The following is a 22,397-nucleotide window of genomic DNA, read 5'->3' on the forward strand; positions in this document are numbered from 1 at the left end:
CCTATTCAGTTACTCTTCTCTCGAGAAATTGGGGTTTAGTGTAATTTTGGAAACCTCTCGATTCAAATAGAATTGCATACCTAGACAACCTTTGTCCTATAATTCATAACCCTCAATAGATACTATGCTCAGACATCGTCTCTTCCCTTGATTTCTTTCTGGTTTTATTTCTATATTTCTTAGTTTTCTTTTTGGTTTTGTTTACACACACCACTTCACTTGTTAGGCTAATTTTCAGATTTAAAGTTATTACTAGTATTCACCTCCATCCCTGTGGGCTGACACTCTGTACTTCAAGCACATTTTATTACGCGATCGGCATATACACTTGAGTGCATCCCCATCAGGAGGCTATTTGGAGGAGATATCGGTAATATAATGTTGGGAATTATATTCCCACCTATAATCGAGAGATAAAGAATAAAGGCAAAAATCAATCACACAAAGACAAGATTTACATGATTTGGGAAGATTGCCTACGTCCAAGGCCGTACTAGGGTTTCCTTTCAATATCATAAGCCAATTACATCTTACAAGAAACTGGCTATATACAGAAGAAATTTGAGGTATATCTGGATTAGAACTCTGACGCATATCTGGATTAGAACTCTAAGGCATATTTGGAAGAGGGTAAATCATATCTGGATCCTAACTCTATATGGATCCTAAACTTATCCAGATCCTAAACCTATCTGGATACAAATCCTATCCGCATACAATTTTACAAGATTATCAAATTGTAATCCTAACCAGATACAAATTATCCTTGTATCCTACTGTGGGGCATACCCCCCGCACCCCAAACCTATTATACCAATGCTTCCTTGCACCCCTGCCAACTCAGCGTGGAGTTGGATCTGCGCCTTAGGGGGTGTCACACAATCAAGGCTCCACATACCTAACAATCTCCCACTTGGAGACTGATTTTCTTATATAAGCAACTCTCTTATAACCCTCATCTCTGTAGATCAGATAATGCTCTTAGTGTGCTGCCTTTTCTTCATCAAGTAACTTGGAGCCCAATCGAGACCATGCATAGCCACAGTTTCTGGATTATTACACTCTTTGTCAACATGTATGCTTGATTCTCTGCACCAAGTACCTTCTTCAATGGTATTGTCCCATTCTCAATCAACCGCTAAAATGCCATCACCACTAATCGGTTCTTGTACCTTTTATTACCATCATGCTCATCCTTGACATGGTATACCCACTTGTTCTGTAAGAGTTTCTTTCCATTTGGTAGCTTAGTCAACACCCAAGACTGATTCTTCTCTAGGGAGTTCATCTCCTCTTTTATGGCTAACTCCTACTTGAAAGAATCTTCCACTTGCATAGCTTCTACATAGTACTCTGGCTCACCAACATTGTCTGTTCTTAGACTCTTCACACTCAAGCCAGTTTGATTTTCCACCTCTACTTTCACTTATTAAAAGTAGTAAACACATTAGATTTATTCTTAAGAAAATAAACCATACCTTTCTAGTGGAATCATCAATGAAGGTGATATATAAGTAGTATGAGCCTCAAGAGATCGTATTGGAGCTAGCCCCTATACATCACTATTCATCAACTGTAGCTTTTCTGCCTTTGATACTTTTGCAAACTTTGAGAAACTGACCCTTTAATGCTTCTCATAAATACAGTCTTCACAAAGACCTACATCAACCGACTTCAAATATGGTAACTTTCCTTTTGATGCTAACAGTTTCATCCCTTTCTCGCTCATGTGCCTAAGTCTTCTATGCCATAACTTTGAGTCAACTAAAGAATCTGTAATTGATATTGTATCTCTGCTCTCTGAAGTCATGTATAATGTTCCCATCTTCTTGCATTGTACAATAGTCATTGCACCCTTGGTTACTTTTCATGATCCTCCTCTAAACACGGTAGTGTATCCGTCAATCTAACTCATGAAAATCAAGTTCCTTTTTAGGCCTGGGACATGCCTGACTTCTTAGAGCTTCCACTGTGTTCCATTGGCAGTCCTTATGTGAACTTTACCCTTCCACGCAATCTCCAAAGGTTCATTATTAGTGAGATAAACCTTTCCATAATTTCCTGTAGCATAATTGTGTAGCAATTCTCTATGGGGTGTTGAGTGAAACGACGCACTTAACTCTAGAATCCATGACTCAATAGGACTATCAACACAGTAAACAAGAGCATCATCAACACTTCATTGGTTAAATTTGCAGAATCATCATCTTTTGATTGATTCTTCTTATTCTTCTTTGATGGCTTACATAGATTACTTAAGTGGCCTTTCTTTTCACAATTCCAGTAGGCAATATCTTTAAGAACCTTTTTCTTACCCTTATGTTGACTTCTTTCTCTACTTTATATGCTCAAAGCTAATCCAAATGACTCTTCTGATTCTTTTTTGTGAATATCTTCACTCAGAATCAAATCTCGGATATCATCCATCTTTAATTTTGCACTTCCTAACGAATTGCTCATTGCAGTTACCGTCACAGACCAACTCTCCGATAGGGATGATAGCAAAAGCATCTTCTTTACCTCATCTTTAAACATGATCTCCACTGAACTCAACTGAGTCATAATCACATTGAATTCATTGATGTGATTTATAACAGACGCCTCTTCCAACATCTTCAAGTTAAATAAATGACTCATCAAATAGACCTTATTCGATGTAGGATTTCTCGTACATATTTGATAGCGCCTTCATCAGATCCAAGGTTGTCTTCTCTTTAACGATGTTGAAAGCTATGTTCCACACCAATGTTAGATGAACCACTCCAAGCGCTTGGCGATCAAGCAGATCCCAATCTGCCTGTATCATCTTCTTGGACTTCTTCTTTGATAGCAGTTCGTGAAACTTCTTCTGGTAGAGATAATCCTTTATCTACGTCTTCCAGAATCTAAAGTCCTTGCCATCGAATTTCTTAATTTGAACCTTGCCTTCTTCCACCATTGCTCCCACTCTTCTCCTCAACCCTAGGCTCTAGTAACAATTGTTGGGAATCATATTCCATTGATGATCAAGAGAGAAAGAACAAAGGTAAAAATCAATTAAAAAAAGAAAAGATTTACGTGATTCGACAAGATTGCCTACGCCCATGGCCGTACTAGAGTTTCGTTTCAATATCATAAGCCAATTACATCTTCCAAGGAACTGTCTATATATAGAAGAAATTTGAGGTATATCTGGATTAGAACTCTGAGGCATATCTGGAAGAAGGTAAATCATATTTGTATCCCAAACTTATCTAGATCTTACACCTATCTGGATACAAATCTTATCTAGATATAATTTTACAAGATTATCAAATCATAATCCTAACCATATACAAACTACCTTTGTATCCTGAGGGATGTTGCCCCCACACCCCTAACCTATCATACCGATGTTCCCCAGCACCCCCGTCAACTCAGCATGGAGTTCAATTCACACCTTTGAGGATGTCACATAATCAGGGCTCCACATACCCAGGACATAGCACTAGAAATGAAGAAGGGGTCAAGTCTCCTTTGAAGAGACTCCATTATTTAAGAGAAGCGTGGAGTGCGAGGGAGTTTTTATTATTTTTTTTTATTTTTATTTTGTTTATCTTGATTTGAATTGTGAACTTTCATAAGATAAGGAACTAAGCATCCTAGGGTATTCGGACATAAATAAATCCTAGAATTTGATTTGAATTTTTCCTTTGAATATCAGTACTATAATGAGTTTATTTTGATTGAGATTTAATTGCATGTTACAAAATGCCATGTTTCTCTTATAGCAAGAGTTGGATTCAATATTTAATACATATGTGAGTGAATGAGAAATCCTTATGTATAAATATACCGCAATTGAAGAGATAGTGAGTGAACCTAGAGTTAAGGAATTAATACCACAATTCTTCCAATTAGAATTAATCTTATCTTCAAATTTCATTGAGTGCTCATGCAATCATAGAGGCCTAGATTGGAGAGAATTCTCAATTTAGCTTAAATTCATATAGGATTAGTTGCTAGTTGTCTTGAGAAAGGGACTACCATAAATAAGGAAGCCCAAGTTTAATCCTCTTTTTGGGGTTTATGGAGTGTTAACGCAATCGTAGGGAGTCAAGATTAGAAAAAAAAATATCAATCTAGTTCTATATATGATTAGTTGCTCATTGTCTTAAGAAAAGAATGAACATATTTAAGGAACACTTGCGGTTCAATTTACTCAATGTCAATTTGATATCCTCGTCTAGAGCTTCATAGAAAATTCTAAAGGGATTCCTTGTCTAAATATCTCTTTATTATGATTGATTGCCTTACCAACAATACCTATTGTCCCTATAGTTCTTGATTTATTCTCCCTCAATTTATTACTTTTGATATCGATTGGCTAGATAATAGACGAGTAGTTAGTACTAGTACTTTAAGTCCTCGTAGAATTGACAACCATGTGTTTATCTCACACTTTATCGCTTGATACGATACATGTACTTGTGCTAAATGGCCATTACATACATTGCGAATCAATAAACCAATATAAACCAATAATAACGATGAAAAAAATTAATGACCAAAATACGAACAAGCAAACTAGCATTTATGTTTTGGATAGTATTTTAGGAGAATAAATTTTATATTACCTTAGGAAATCCGTTAAAATATGATTAAGACCTAAAAAAAAGGAATAAAATCAATAATTAAAATATTTTTTGAATAGTTTTATTTTTTAAATAGGCACCAATCACTGAGTAAGTTATATAATTATGAGTAAACAACCAAAATGGTCCTTTAACTTTGGGTGTGTTACTATTTCGGTCCCCCAGTTTTAAAAATTTATGATTGATTACTTATCTTTATTTTTGTTACGATTTAGTCACTCGAGTGAACGTCATTAACGGTGAGCAGACGTGGCCTATGACGTATCACATTTTTCCAATTTAGTAACATCATATTCTATCTTGGACGCCCAGGTGGATGCCAAGTCAATCATCTTCAAGCTCTAAAATCCTTTAACCACCTCCATGGCCATCCTTCCAAGCTCCTCCATCTTCTCCCTTGTTCTCTTCCCCTTCTCTCCCATCATTGATTCTCTCACTCCCTCCTTTATCTCCTTCCTCTTTACTACCCACCTACACCCACTTTCCTCAGCCTCAAACCAGCTTCAAGTTCATCAGCGATCATCTTCTCATTTAGTACATGATCAACAATCATCGGTCATGTCAACATCGGCACGACAATGACCATGCTCTCTAGTACTGAGTTCAACCCACAGTGACTAACAAGCTCTCCTACTGCTTCATGCTGAAGCCTGACACATTGTGGTGCCCCATCAGATTATCTTTCCTCTCTTTCTAGTTATCCTCTCTAGTGGTCGCATGAGCGTCTCTCACCACCCAAAGGTACCCACACTTCGCCACCTCCTTACATTGCTCCGTGCGTCAAGTGTGTTTAAGTCCCAAACACCATGTAAACCATGGAGTTTATTTCCTTGTTTAGCAATCGGAGACAGTCACCCTCGTCGGTGAGACTGGCCAAAGAAAATAGAAATAAATGAGCCATGCAAGAGCTCCTTTATGGAAGAATGATTCAAAGAATTTATATACTCACATTCAATATGCTCGGCTACTACTGCTTGTGTTGTGTTCTGTGAGGAAGAGAGTTGTAGGGTCATTAGGGTTATTGGAGTTAAGAAAGATGGTTGGGACTTGGTGGCAAGAGATGAGAAGAGAAAGAGGAGCACAAAGGATGTGGAAGAACTCGTTGGAGGAGGTGAAGGACTTGGTGACCAGAAAGATGTTAGAGATTGAAGATAACTGACTTGGCATCCACATGGGTGTCCAAGATCGGTTATGAGGTTGCTGACTTGGAATAAATGTGACACGTCATGGGCCATGTCTGCTCACTGTTAAAGGGCGTTCAATCAGGTGACTAAATTGTAACAAAAAATAAAGATAAGAAACCAAATCATAACTTTTTAAAACTGAGGGACCTAAATAGAAACACATCCAAAGTTAAACGATCATTTTAGTTGTTTACCCTAAATTATTGATGCCACATGAAAAAAGCTCTTATCACTATCCTAAGGTACAGGTTATAGCCAAGAATGGAACCTAAGACCTATTGCTCATGTATTGAAGCTCTTACCAACTGATGAGGTTTAAATTCTTATGGTAAAAATTTTAACAATTCATCATTTAATATTACAATCCTTTTATAAATATTTTTCGTTTCTATTATTAATATTTTTATAGAAAGATATTATATGAATCAAAATAATTTCAATGGTGTGTAATGGTCTAAATGTTAATTAAAAAAACTATAATTCTTTTCTACAATATTTTTTTATGTATTTTTTTAATAAAAATATTTGAAATCTTGTGTTTTTGGGTTTGAAAACAATTAATTTAAAAATTTTTATTAAATTAATAAAAACACTTTTTACTCCAACATAATTTAAAAATTATTATAAATTTTTTTATAAATCTTCATGTTAATAATATATTTTAATGAAAGAAAACTAAATTACGATAAAAAATATTCATCATAACATATAGTTAAACAACGGTAAAAAAACATTATTATTTTATTTTTTAAAGTTTCTCAGTTATATGTTTAATTGCTTTTTATGGAGAAATAAATTTCATATATAATAAGTTTTTTTCAATTTGATCGTCTCATGTTCTCTTTTAATCAAATCTATGATTTTTGAAGAGATTTAGATTTAATCCTACACTAACTAGTATCATCTTTTGAAAACATTATCAAAATATTCAATAATAAGTATTTAACAAAAAATAAATTAATAATAATAAAAGTTTTTAATTTTCATGATTTATTTAAAATTATGTTAAATAGTTTTTAATATTTTAAAAATTATATTTGATTTAAAACAAAAAAAAACAATTGTGACTACCTATAAAACCAGTCATACCCACTTTTTGTTTGTTCTTACTTGTTTAGTTGTTTTGGACATTTTGTTTTATATTTAAAATTATATTTATAAATTTATTTAAAATGTTTAAGATTTTGTAAAACCTGACGGGCCAGCCTGTGAAAGAGCGGGTTTCGGGCTGGGCCGTTGGTTTGGCACTATGCCCCGGGTCGGGTCCGGGTCACCCTCCTATGACCAGCGACCCGCTGGGTCGTCCCGAACCAGCCCATGCCCATGCAGAGCATCACAAACAAAGGGCTTGTTTTGAGTATTAAAATAATTATAATGATAACATAAAAAATAATTTTACAATGATGTCTCTCATATGCTTTGAATTAATGAATCAAATGCAAAATATATAATTTAGATTTAAATTAATAAGTTCAAAAAATTCAAATTCAATAATAATAAGTCCTTTCATGATACTTTATAAATCATAGTTATATGGTGGTAAAAATAAGTTGGAAATAAATTTTAAAACTGAATTTATTTTTATAAAAAATATTTACTTAAATAATATGTAAATAGTGAGAGGTTTGACATTTCATTTTTGTCGTCAACAATAGTCGAAGAATATCTATACTTAAATGATACCTCGTTAGTAAGAGATTTGGCATTTCATTTTTCTCCTCAATAATAGCAGAAGAATATCTATATTGTTAAAACATAAAAATTGAACACTAAAGTTTCGAGAGTTTTGCTCAAGTAACCTGAGTCAGTGAGTCACACTAACCAGTGTAACAACTTTTTAATTTAAATCATATTCATAGAATTAAACTTCAAAATTAATTAACTAGTAAAAATCCAATATAATCAACACTAAATAAATACAAATTTAAATATATCTTTCTGAATTATTGCCATTCTAAATTACCTCCACGGAGCACTACCTTTTCAAACCTATTGTTCACATCTCCACCAAAGACAGACAATTATTGCCCCTCGACCATCTATGATCTGTCCATCCATAAGAAAAATGAGTTTCGTCAGATGTCACATGCATACTTGGATGATCTTTATTGACAGTAGCATATAATAATATAAAAAAAACATAACCAAACCCTACTGCCACAACATTATAAATACCTCCTCAAGTCTGTGCACTTGAAGCATCCCATCAGCCATCTTTTTGTCTGTGTGTGTGTGTGAGAGAGAGAGAGAGAGAGAGAGAGAGAGAGAGAGTGAGTGTATAATCAATATAAGAGAAAAGAGAAGATGATGAACATAGTGAATTCCCTAATTCCAGGGAAGAACAAAGGAGTGGAAGTGAAAGGCACGGTCGTGCTTATGCAAAAGAATGTGCTGGATTTCAATGACTTCACTTCCACTGCCATAGATGCTGCCTCTGAGTTGTTAGGCCAAGGAGTCTCTCTTCAATTTGTTAGCGCCACCGTTGGTGATCCTAGTGAGCTCCTCCTAATCTTCTCTCGCACTCACATGATCCCTATAATAATATATGCTCCAACTGCTCTCTCTCTCAATCACTTTTTTTTTTAATATATATCTAATAAAATGGATAATAAAATAAAATATATAAATGATAAAAATACAAAATGCTAATTTTGGCCCCTCCCACTTATATGAATCATGTGCCATGTATATATATTAAATGGCGACAAGCATCTGTCTCTACATATGACGCGTGAGTGAGTTATGACATCACTCATGAACTAATTCTTTTAATGAGAATTCGAACCCTTACTACTCCGCACGCCACACGACAGACTTATTTTCAGTGCCGCTAACCATGGTTTTGGTAGTTAAAACAAATAAATAAATTTATATATTCCTTCTGTTTTTTTTCTTTTTAGTTGTCATATTTTAGAGCTCTTATATGTACCTTTTTATTTGTCACATTAGAAATTTTGTACAATATTAATTTTTTCTTCCAATTTATCCTTAATTTAATTTAATATATTGGTACAATTTTCAATAATCACAATCAATTACTCTCTCCGTTCTTTTTATCTGTCGTGGTTAACCGAATCTCATATACCAAGAAGCTTAGTTATTTCACAAAATTTTATAAAAAATTAATTATCTTTCCAAAATTACCTCTAATTTATACTTTTATATTTAATTACCATATCCAAATAAATATATTTTTATTGAAAAAAATTAGAATAAATAATCTTTAAATTTAAGTCAATTATACTTTTAAATTATATATATATACACATCTTACGAGTAATATTTACTTATATATATCTGCAAATTATCTATAGTATCTAATAATAACTTGTTATTCCTCCCAATTCCCATCACCTCTCTCACACACACACACACACACACACACACACACACACACTCACACACACATTCTTGCAAATTAAAAAAATTATAAAATTTATGATACATATATATACTCCTGTTCTCAAAACCCATCTATTTTTATTTTTTTTTTTCAAATTATTTTATAGACAATGGAAACCGGGGATTAATTGGAGAAACAGCTTATCTTCAACCAATTATCACTATTTTACCATCGATCACTGCTGGAGATACCAAGTTCAGCATTGTCTTTAAATGGGATGAAAGTTATGGTATTCCTGGCGCTATCATTATAAAAAATCATCATACATCAGAGTTCTTTCTCAAGTCTCTCATCATCAATGATTTTTTCGGCAAAGGCCGTGTTCATTTTGTGTGTAATTCATGGGTCTACCCTACAAACAAATATAAGTACGATCATATCTTTTTTACAAATGATGTAAGTTATGTCTTCATATATTATCTCTTATACCATTTAGAATATTTGATGATTGATTAATTATATTATTGTACTCTTTATAGACGTACTTGCCAGAAAAGATGCCAGGACCTTTGATCCCATACAGGGATGAGGAACTCTTGCACTTAAAAGGGGATAATGTCACTGGAAAATTCCAAGAATGGGATCGTATTTACAACTATGCTTACTACAATGATCTCGGAAGTCCTGATCTTGGTTCTAAATTGGTCCGGCCTATTCTTCGAGGATCAGAAGAGTTCCCTTATCCTCATCGAGGAAAAACTGGCCGAGGACCTACTTTAACAGGTAAATTTTATACTCCTCCGGTTATTTTTATTGGTTTATTTTAACCAATTCAAACACATTATAACAATCAGTTAAAATTAATTATTGTTTTAAATTATAACTATATTTGGTTAATTTCTTATTATAATTTAATTGTATTTTGATTATCTCAATATAGTGTTTTAGTTTCCAAAAAAATACTGAAAAATGTAATAGTATATAAAAAAATAAGGGTAAACTACCCAGATAGTCCCTAAACTATGGGGTTGTTCCTATTTTGGTCACTGAAGTTTGAAAAATTTCAATTGCATCCCTAAACTATCTATTTCCTTTCAATCAAGTCCTCCTGACGAACGGCATTAACGGCAAGCTGACGTGGCGAGCCACGTCACTGGCAACTTTCCACGTCAGCTTGCCCATAGTTAATTCATTGGCAATTTTATAATCTTGAGTGACCAAAATAGGAACAATCCCATAGTTTTTATAAACTTGAGTGACCAAAATAGAACAACCCAATAGTTTAGGGATGAAATTAAAATTTTCAAAACTTTACTTGCCAACACAAGTCATAGGCTGATAGCACAGATTTTTGTTTGAAAATATATATTTATATTAGCAAAACATAACTTCAAACATTCAAAAATTGATAGTATAATGTGATCTGTTTCCACCTATTTAATACATAACCTTCGTAATTGTAGTTTAATAAAAAAACAAACAAAAAAACAACAAAATCACTTAAGCATTGTAATCCAAAGATTAACCAAAGCTTCCACATCGTGTACAACCTCCCCAGTAGCAGTCCTTTTGCTCATGTGCACCCTTGGACAAATCTTTCTTGGCCTGTTGTTGAGCATTTTCAACAGATTTACACATCTTTCTTTTTCCCAGCCCTAACTTTGCAGTTTGAGATAACCCTTCCATATATCTTGAAGGCACTTGTCTCCATTGCAGCTTTTGTTGTTGCCTTGGTGGATTTGTAACCTGGCTTTGTTGTGTATTCATAGTTTCAGAAGTGCCCTATACAACCCCGAATATCACAAATCATCAAAGCAGAAAAGCCATTGAAAGGAAAATTTGTTAATGATTAATAACAAATCATACTTACATCAGGCATCCATCTCACAGTTATTGTATGATCTTGAGTGGATATATTTTGCCCAACTGGACTTGGCATCTGACTTGTTGAAATACAGAATTAGTATCTTACACAATTTAAAAAAACTCTATGAAAGTAATACAGATTTTTTACCTCATGATTAATATTCTGACTTTGTGGTTGAAATGAGTTATCTTCTAGCTGAGAGGAGTTATTTTGTACAGCTGGACATGGACCCTGATTGAGAAAAAAAAAAATTAGTGTATCACAAATGTGAACCATGAAACAAGACTATATTTACCTCTTGCACATTAACCTGATGCAACATTTCAGACCTCTCTTGGGTTAAAGCTTGAGAATGACCCTATAAATTAATTACACAGCTTGAGAATATCATATTATTATCCCATGAGACTTGATTTTCATAGAGTAGTAGGCATACCTCTTGGCTTGCACTTAGTTGAACCCTTCGAGATCCATGTTCAGTTACAGTTTGTGAAGAACCCTATATACAAGCCCAAAAATCAATAATCACCTATTTAAGAATCATTACAGCAAAAACATAAAGGGCTTAAAACAACAAACTCACATCAGGCATCCACCTAACAGTAGTTATAGAACTTGGTTTGTTTTCCCTTCTCAAAGGAGCCCTCTGATTTGCAAAAATAAAATTGAATATTAAATTATCATAACCAATTAATTAGAGATCTACAATTAATGTTTACCCTTTCATTGCCAGGTTTCTATGTAGTCTGTCCTGTATTGCTTCCACCAACTCTGTTATTCTACAAAGGATGATAGCAACATATCGAAGCTCTAGCAATTAGTATAACATAATACGTACTGGAGTAGCTCTAAAAATGAAGTATAAAATACTTACAGACTTTTTTTTAAGTCTACTATTAGCACCAACTTCACCCTTGCATGTCCTAACATTGTGCCCTGTTTTCCCACATTTTGCACATGTCAATTGCACTCCTCGCTTAGATATCTTTGATTGTCTTCCACTTGTTTCATCTGCTTCCTTCCTTCTGTTCTTTTGTGGCCTACCTGGAGGCCTTCTCAACATGGGAGGTAGAATAGGCTCCATGTTCTCCACATGACTCCACTGTTTAGCCCTTTTAATTGGTTGGATGTAATGAGAATAAATTTGCAGTTGTGTTTCCTTGTAATAACATGAGTTAACAAATTTCTCAGGTCTCTCTTCTATACTGGCCATTGCTGCCACAGCATGAATACAAGGAATGCCATGAGATCCCATTTTCGACAAGAGCAACTATGGGCCTCCAAATCAATCACATGTTGGTCTATTGGTCCACAACTGACTTGGTACTTTGCACTGCCAGCATGCTTAGCCCAACATTTATTGGACTCTTCAATGATCTTGTCAAGCTTCCTTTGAATTTTAGGGCATAGAATTCCTGTGTACTTTTCAGCTGCCTGCCTTTTCATTGCAACCCTCTCCATCAATTTGGTCCTTATAGTCTCCATTATAGTTAACACAGGCTTCCCCCTTGCCTCCAAAATATACTTGTTGAAGCACTCACATAGATTATTCAACAACATATCGCACTTACACATTGTAGAGAAATGTGCCTTGGACCAGTGCTTTGGGTCTTTCCCTTCCAACCATTTGTAGGCAGCCTCAGATAAACTCCTCAGCTCCCTCATTGCATCTTCGTACTCTTGTAGGTATGTAGCTCTAGCAGATTTCCACAAACAATCTTTCAATGCTTTCCCTTTGTTGGTTGGTTGGGACTTGAAGTTGCTATACAGATGCCTCACACAATTCCTGTGTTCAGCATCAGGCACTAACTCCATTAAAGCATCCACAAGTCCTTGCATAGTTCCACAACTGAATAAGTAATAGAATCACCAACATCTAAGTTAAGGTTACATAATAATTAAAACATAAGCAAAAGAAAATACCTTTTGTTTGTCTGACATGAAAGACCAATTGTAAGAATTCACTATCTCAAAATCTTGTATCAACAACTGAATGAACCAACACCATGATTGAAAATTTTCACTTTCAACAGTAGCAAAGGCGAGGGGATACATGCAATCATTGGCATCAATGCCAACTGCCACCATAAGATGTCCTCCATAATAACCTTTCAAAAAACATGCATCAAGACTAATGATTGGTCTGCAACCAGATTTAAACCCATCTTTGCATGCTTGCAAGCAAACATACATCCTTAAGAATAACCTACAATCCAAGTGGCAAATTGTTGTAGTTCCTATATTCGTTTGCCTAAGCTCTTGCAAATAATCATAAATCTTTGCATATTGCTCTGTTGCATTCCCACAAACCTTTTCTAGTGCCATTATTTTAGCCCGGTAACATTTACTCAATGGGACCAACAAATTAAAATCTCTCCTCACATCTTGTTGTAGTGAGCTGATGGAATAATTTTGATCACTAGTAAATTTGTGCAGGTAGTGAGAGGCCATCCATTTTGAGGTGACATTCCTCTTCTTGATAACCTTGGAGCATGTGTGCTGACTAACATAGGTTTGTATTTGCCATGTGCTATCCAAATTATCTCTTGGATTCATTTTCGATCCCCAAACTGCCCATGGACAATCCTGCTTACATATAGCTTTAATTCTGTCTTTATCATTCTTGACAAACTTGACATTGTATCTGTTCCTTCTACCATACTGCCTCACTGCTTCTTTTAGTGTCTCTCTACTAGAAAAAAATATCCCTTTTTCTAGTTTTGCTATTTCCATATCAGTGTCATTGTTAAACTCCGGCCATCTTCTCTTTGAACATGCACCTACATCATTAGGATCATCCACACTATGCAAGGAATGTGAACTATCATCCTCTGAGTTTTCAATTTCATGCATTCCTTCTGTCACAACACCAAGTAAGGAATCTGATTTGTCATTTTCCTGCACATCATCCATATCCCTTTCTATCCCAAGATCAACATTAATATCATACACTTGGTCATCATCATCCTCCATGTCAAAATCACTTTCATTAAATTCAGAGTCAGAACTATCAATGTGAGACCCAATCTCTTGATCGAAAACTACATTACACTCATCTTCTTCACAATTAGACAGTCTCTTTCGTCAAACCCAAAAGCAAGCGTAAATTACCCTCCGGGACGAGTTAGCATCAACCTGCAATTTTTTTAATCATATGCCACTATCATGCATTGAAAGAATAAAGTTTAGTAAATTTAAGTACATGTATTAACATTCTAAGACATATAAGAATATAAGCATAAAAAATTTAGTAAATTTAATTACTTATAAGTACAGGTATGTAATCTAAACACCCTCATTATTTTTTTATTTGGTAATACATAAAGTTGGGTGACACTCTGACACATGGAGCATTAACATTCACAATCACTGCATCTTATGAATTAGTAGCAAGATTTTGATAGACTAATGGATGAACTAAAACCTACCAATATTTGACCGATGAACTATCTATGCATCAATGCCATTCACTAAACAATTACCATATCCCCAATAATATTGAGAAAACATACAAAATATAGGCAACTAGATTAGAAATTTCTTTCCACAATAAAAATTTTCTCTGAATTTGGCTACAGGACTCTCATAAAAATACCTAGATTTTTATTACATTACATAGAGCAAACAAAAAGGCATGCAGTGGTCACCTCCAAGCTTGATTTCATGAGACAAAAATCAACACTTAAATCACCTTGTTCTTCATGTTTTCAAAACAACTTGACAAAAATCAACACCAAAATCAGACAACAATGTTATTCTAGGGCAGGGAAAGAGAAAAAGAAGGGCTAGCTTCGGGGAAGGGCACCTACCTCAATATTATTCTCCTCCGTCACACCACTCCGGCGATTGCTCCGTCTCTTCCCTGGTGCCATGCTCATCGAGTCCTTCTTTCGTGGATGAATGAAAAAGAAAGTGAGATAAAAGGGAAAGTAAAAAAGGCTCACTGTAGAGGTGAAAGAGATGAAGGCATGTGGCAACTATGGGCAAGCTGACGTGGAAAGTTGCCAGTGACGTGGCACGCCACGTCAGCTTGCCGTTAACGCCGTTCGTCAGGAGGACTTGATTGAAAGGAAATAGATAGTTTAGGGATGCAATTGAAATTTTTCAAACTTCAGTGACCAAAATAGGAACAACCTCATAGTTTAGGGACTATCTGGGTAGTTTACCCAAAAAATAAAGGGTAAAGTTAGAAAAACGATTTAATATTTCAAAGCTTTCTAAATGAACATGTAGAAAAATAAAAAAAAACTTATAAATAAAAAAAAATAATAGGATCCGAGGGAGTAAATAATATAATTTTTTATTTAAAAACCAATGGGTCTTTAATTTTTTTTTAATAATTTTGACATGATATTATTAGATCCAAACTCAGAAAGCAGACTACTACTAATCAACAGTTTGGACATTTACGTTCCACGAGATGAGAAATTTGGACATCTTAAAAAGTCAGATTTCCTTGGATATGCAATCAATATCTTGGCGAATTCGGTGTTTCCAGTACTCAACTCCGTTTTTGCTGCAAATGAATTGAACTCTTTCCAAGATGTGTTGGACTTGTATGAAGGTGGATTGAAGATTCCTCAATTGATTCTATCATAATATTTTTTGGAACAGTTTCTCCTTATAATGTACATCATTGAAAATGATTTGTATACATGATTTTAATGATATATATATAATATCTCATTAACATATATATTTTTACTCAATTTAAAATATTAAAAATACTTTAGAAAAATACATCCATTCACTTACAAGTAGAGGTGGGCGCGAGCTGTCCGGCAACCCAGCCCGGCCCATGCCCGCCCAGGACCAGCTTGCCGGATCACTGACCCAGCGGGCCGGGCCAACAAACCGTAACGGGTTGGGCTTGTCCCAACTTGTGGCACGGCTTAGAACCGGGTGCAACCCGGCCCGGCTCGCCGGACCCAACCCGTTTTTTGAATTTTCTGAATTTTATCTTTTTTTTTCTGAATTTTCTGAATTTTTTAATTTTTTTTTAATCGGGTGGGCCAACCCAGCTCGGCCAGCTGGCCAAACCGGTCGGGTTGACCCACCGGCCCAACCCGCCCGACCAGCCCAGCCTGCCAGGTCAACATGGAAGCCGAGCCGGTTCCGAGCCCAGTTTCCTATGACCCTGACTCGCGCGGTTCGACGGGCCAACCCGGCTCGGCAGGTTCTACACCCAACCGGGCCAGGTCTGTGTCGATGGTCCGGTGAACTACAACCGGGCGGGTCAGGCCCGCCGGGCCGGTTAACCGGTCGATGCCCACCTCTACTTACAAGTATATAAAAAATGCAATTCATTGTTTTTCTTTTATGAAAAAGATTTATTGTATTTTGCACCGTTACAAGTTCAACTGTCGTTTTGCATGTGTTGCTATTCAAGCATTTAATTATGTGACTATTTATTTTTTAAAATAATATTTTAAAATTTTAGCAAATAAAAATAAAAGAAAAGGGCTTAGAGTCTATTGCTATATTACACACAGGATGAATGGGCATGGAGGACTGATGAGGAGTTTTGCAGAGAGATGTTAGCAGGAACGAACCTAGTCATCATTCAACTTCTCATGGCATATCAATCTAACCTTTCATATATATATATATATATATATATCTATATATTAAGTTTTTATATCTTTATTTAATGACTTATTTGGGTAATATTTGCAGGAATTTCCCCCAGCTAGCAAGCTTGATCCTGACATATATGGAGATCAAAGCAGCAAAATAACAGCTTCTCACATTGAAAAGAATTTGAATGGCCTTTCTGTTGATGAGGTACAAATGAAATAATGTAACAATCACCACATTAATTTTTTATGAACTAATTAATAACAAAATGGTAAATTGTTCTTTAATAAATCATATATATATATATATATTTCCTGCTTAATTTCAGGGGTTAAAGAAAAAGGCTTTTAATTGTCAACCTATTTTAAGTTTTCTTTCAGTTGTCACCCTTGAATTAAAATTATTTAATTCTTTTATGTGTAAAAAATATTTATGTAACCAGCTGAGTTAACTCGTGTGCTATATATATATATATATACGCATACAGGCATTGAGCAACAAGAGACTCTTCATCTTGGATCACCATGACATGTTAATGCCCTATGTCAACAAAATCAATTCAATTGTGGGCACTAAAATATATGCAACAAGAACTCTTCTCTTCTTGCAAGATGATGGCAATCTGAAACCATTAGCAATTGAGCTAAGCCTGCCAGAATCTCCCAGAAAAATCTACACTCCTGCTCAAAATGGCATAGAAGGAGCTATTTGGCAACTGGCTAAAGCTTATGTTTTAGTGAATGACTCTGGTGTTCATCAGATCATTAGCCACTGGTATCTATATTTTGCATTTATTGTTTGGATTAAATAATTTTTATCAATCCTTAAAGTACTTTATAATTTTACTTTTAATTTTTTTTTTAGGTTGAACACTCATGAGGTTATGGAGCCATTTGTCATTGCGATAAATCGACAACTTAGTGTGGTTCATGATAACTTAAAAGAAGAGATGAAGAAAACCTGCACACTTTATTCATAATCATTGAAGCCTTTTAAAGGCAAAATTCTAAAAAGATAATCTCTACTAATTTGAGTTTTAATCAACACACAACTAACTTAAATATTTAAATCAAAGATATCTTAACCAAACTAAAATAAACATCATTATCTTAACACCCTCCCTTAAACTTATGTTTATCTCATAAGTTTAAAGTTATCTTCCTTGCATGAATGCTTTCATTTTTGAATTGAAGTTCTTCAATAATATTTCTCAACCACCGTACTTGAGAGGCACATGTTGTTGCTGCTACAAATTCAACCTCAGTAGTTGAAAGAATACCATTATGTTGCTTTTTTGATGACCATGAGATAGCTCCAAAATCCATCATAAATACATAACCGGATGTACTTTTCCGATCATCTAAATCTCCTGCAAAATTAGTATATGTAAATGTAATCAAATCTGACATCTCTCCTTTCTTTAATTTTGTTTTGTATGCCCACTTTAAACCAATTGTTTTTTGCCCTTTGGGAAGTTCAGTCAACTCCCATGTTTTATTTTTTTTTAATAGATGCAATTTCATTATCTATAGCTTTTTTCCACTTTGAATGCTGGATCGCTTTTTCAAAAGATAAAGGATCACAATTTAAAAATAAAGCAAAGTGAGTAGCAAGGTCTTCAGATTGGTTGAAATCTGTTACTTCATAATCTGCTTTGAACATATACCTTGAAGCTTTTAAATGCACTAAAAGCTTCTGATTTCTCCTGTAAAAAATAAACCCAAGTTTTCCGAGAATAATCATCAGTGAAAGTAATAAAATATCTTTTACCTCCATTAGAAGTAGGATTTATTGGTCCACAAATAGCAGAGTGAACAAGTTCTAAAACATCTTTTGCTCTCCAAGACTTTCCTTGAGAGAAAGCAGTACGATGTTGTTTGCCAACAACACACTCTTCACAAACTTGGGAGGGAATAGTGATTTTAGGAAGCCCTATCACCATATCCTTTTCTTGGAGTGTCTTCAATCCACCAAAGCTCAAGTGACCATACCGATAATGCCATAGCCATGAAGGGTCATTTGTTTTAGCCATCAAACAAGGTTGAGCACATTCAATCTTTATAGGAAACAACCTATTTGAACTCATTGGCACAATTGCAATTGCACCTCTACAAGGATCATATATTTCACAAGTACCCTTTTGAATAGTAATTGTATATCCCTTTTCTTGCAACTGACCAGTACTTAGTAAGTTACTTTTCAAGTCAGGAATATAAAAAATATTAGGAATTTTTTCTATAAAACCATTCTTGGTTTTATATTAATATCACCCTTTCCCATCACACTTACCATAGAGCAATCTCCAAAGCTAATAGTAGAGTAAAAATCTTCATTTAAGTAAGAAAAGAAGGACTTACTTCCACACATATGGTTGCTACAACCAGTGTCGACAAACCAAATATCTGACTTATGAGATTCCTGACTATCTTTAATTGCCATTAGCAAAGTCTCCGCTTCTTTATTTTCTACAAAATTTGACTTTTCTCCTTTGTCTTTGTCATTATGTAGCTTGGTATAACATTTAGAACGGTAATGACTAAATCGATGACATCTAAAACACTAAATTTTAGATTCATCAAATTGTTGACTTCGTCCTCTTCCTTTACTTTGTAGGTAAGCATCATCAGTATTTTTGTTGCCACTTCTGTAGCCTCTATCTACTCTTCCTCTTCCTCTACTTCCACTTGTTCATGAACTAATAAAGAGCTTTGAAGTTCATCAATTGAGAGTGCATCTATGTCCTTTGATTCTTCAATTGAACAAACTATGTAATCAAATTTTGCTGTCAAAGATCGCAATATCTTTTCAACAATAGTGACATCATCCATCTTCTCCCCATGAAACCGCATATTATTGGCCAATCCCATGGTTCTTGCAAAATAATTGTTAACAGATTCTCCATCCTTCATCTGTAGATTTTCAAAACCCCTTCTCAAGGCTTGAAGTTGTGCACGCTTCACCCTTGATGAGCCTTGATATTTTTTCTTCATCGAATCCCATATATCCTTGGAGGTTTCTTTGCAAAGAATCGTCTCCAAAATAGATCGATCAATGGCCTAAAATAAGTAATTCTTCGCCTTCAAGTATTTCAACTTTGATGCCTCAAGTTCCTTCCACTGTGCATCTGTAGGTACTACTCCAACATTCGGTTTTGCCACTCCGAATTTAACAATATTATAATACTCCTTGGATTTTAAGAAATTTTCCATCAACATGCTCCAATGATCGTAGTGACCATCAAAACGTGGAATGGATGGTTGCACAAAGTTGTCTGCAGACATTGTGAATTTCTTCACTACAAAAAAAACTCTCCCTTTTGTTGAAAAACCTCGGCTCTTGATACCACTGATAACTTAAAAGAAGAGATGAAGAAAACTGCACACTTTATTCATAATCATTGAAGCCTTTATAAAGGCAAAATTCTAAAAAGATAATCTCTACTAATTTGAGTTTTAATCAACACACAACTAACTTAAATCAAAGATATCCTAACCAAACTAAAATAAACATCATTATCTTAATAGTTCATCCGATTTATAAGCTATTATATTCTCATTATCGTGATACAATGAACATCAACGCTTTGGCGCGCCAATCTCTCATTAATGCTAGTGGTGTTCTTGAGTCCAATCTTTTGCTGGAAAATATACAATGGAGATGTCTGCTGTAGTTTATAAAAGCTGGAATTTCATGGAACAATCTCTTCCTCGGATCTCATCAAAAGGTGCACACATTTATTTATTTATTTTAAATTTTCCAAGACATCTGAGATGAATATTTAAATACTTTTATTATGTTTTAAAAATTTAGATATAGTTTTTAAGTGTTATTTGCATCTTAATCTTTATGACTGGCAAATCATCAACAATTGTAGTATATATGGAAACATTAATTATTTGTCAGTAGCTAACAGAGTAATCATAGAAATCTATGTGACAAATTAACATATGGGATAAGAAAAACAGATATTTATTTATTTCTTTGATTGTTTATTTTTATCATATTGCTGACATAATTCAATGCAACTTTGGCACTTATATATCCTACGACAAGTTAGCTTTCATTTATAAATTTCCATGTCGATGTAGCGTGCATTCATTTTGGATACGTAAGTTGGCCATGAATTTTAAATCCCCACAGTTTTAAATATACTCTGTTTCTTATGATATCCTATTCCTTAAATTAAATATGTTCAAAGGAGTTGCAATGGAGGATCCAAGCAACCCTAATAATGTCCAACTACTCATAAAGGACTACGCATATGCTGTAGATGGCCTGGCAATATGGTCAGTAATCCACACATGTCTCACTGAATACTGCAAGATTTACGACCCAGGCGATGCAATATTACAAGCAAACGTACAAGTCGAAGCATGGTGGAAAGAGGTACATGAAGTTGGCCATGGTGACAAGAAGCATGAAACATGGTGGCCTTCCATGAGGCTCGTCAGTGAACTAATTCACACATACACCACCATCATTTGGATCGGATCAGCATTGCATGCCTCCATTAACTTCGATCAATACCCGTACGCCGGTTACTTGCCAAACAAGCCAACCATCAGCCGCCAGTTTATACCCGAACCCGGTTCACCGGAATACGAAATGCTTAAAACCGACCCGGATAAGGTTTTCTGAAAACTATCACCAGTGAGCTACAAACACTGGAGGGGATTTCAGTGCTTGAGATATAATCTAAGCATGCTTCTGATGAGGTTTATTTGGGACAGAGAGACATAGAGGAGTGGACTAGTGATGAAGAGCCTTTGGAGGCGTTTAGAAGGTTTGGGAAAAGACTTGAAGAGATTAGGAAGGAAATAGTGGCAAGGAATGAGGACCCTAATCTTAAGAATAGGAATGGCCCTGTGAAAATGCCTTATTCCTTGCTTTATCCTACTAGTGATCCTGGTCTCACTGCCAAGGGAGTTCCTAATAGTATTTCCATTTGATGACGAGATGGGAATGCTAGCAATGTGCATCTGATTCCCTGCTTGTATGGGTAGAATAAGTTGTTGATGCACTAGGTCTTTAATTTTTCTCCTGAATAAATAATTAAATAAAGAGTGTAGCTTGAAATGGTTTAATTGAATAAGACCTAGTAGTTATGTTGTTTATGATAATTGATTCTCTTGATTATTAATATGATGCCATAAATTTATACTAGGAGGTTAATTATGCAAATAAATATATTATATTTATCATTAGTTATAATATATTATAATTTTTGGAGATTCTATCAAATGAGAGATTAAACACTAGTCATTAAAGAGTGGATTCATTAATAATTTGATTGATACTTAACAAACACAATACATAACACATATAAATAGACTGACATTACATGAAGACAAAGCTTCATGCAAACAATGTTTCATACACTCATTCTTTGAGTAACTGCATGAAACCACCCACTATAAGTTACATATAATAACTGACACATAAACTGACTCCAAATCAGCAACATAACACATCACTTGCCACATAGGCAAGCTTTTAATTAATATCAACACACCCCCTTAATTAGAAGCTTCTTACACTTAGAACTAATCTGAAATATATAAACTTCTGAATTAACAAACTTTTGTAATTAAATAAATTAGCTGGTTGCTCATGGTACTGCAATACTTCAAAAGAATCAAACCATTTGAAATAAGTTCTCTTATGAAGTGAAACTGAATATCTATGTGCTTCACATGCCCATGCATGGCTAGGTTCTTTCCTATGGAAATTGTGGGTTTATTATCTCAAAAAATTGAAGTTCCTTTCTACTGTGCTTGACCCATATCAGATACCAACCTCCTTAACCATATTGC

At 34.8% G+C, this 22,397-nt stretch overlaps 1 pseudogene; it reads left to right on the forward strand.

Moving 5' to 3' along the window:
- Nucleotides 1-8,092: 8,092 nt before the first annotated feature.
- On the forward strand, nt 8,093-21,534 carry LOC120274448 (annotated as a pseudogene).
- The last annotated feature ends 863 nt before the right edge of the window (nt 21,535-22,397 follow it).

The sequence above is a fragment of the Dioscorea cayenensis genome, chromosome 13 (assembly GCF_009730915.1).
Source record: "Dioscorea cayenensis subsp. rotundata cultivar TDr96_F1 chromosome 13, TDr96_F1_v2_PseudoChromosome.rev07_lg8_w22 25.fasta, whole genome shotgun sequence".
NCBI classification, from domain to species: domain Eukaryota; kingdom Viridiplantae; phylum Streptophyta; class Magnoliopsida; order Dioscoreales; family Dioscoreaceae; genus Dioscorea; species Dioscorea cayenensis.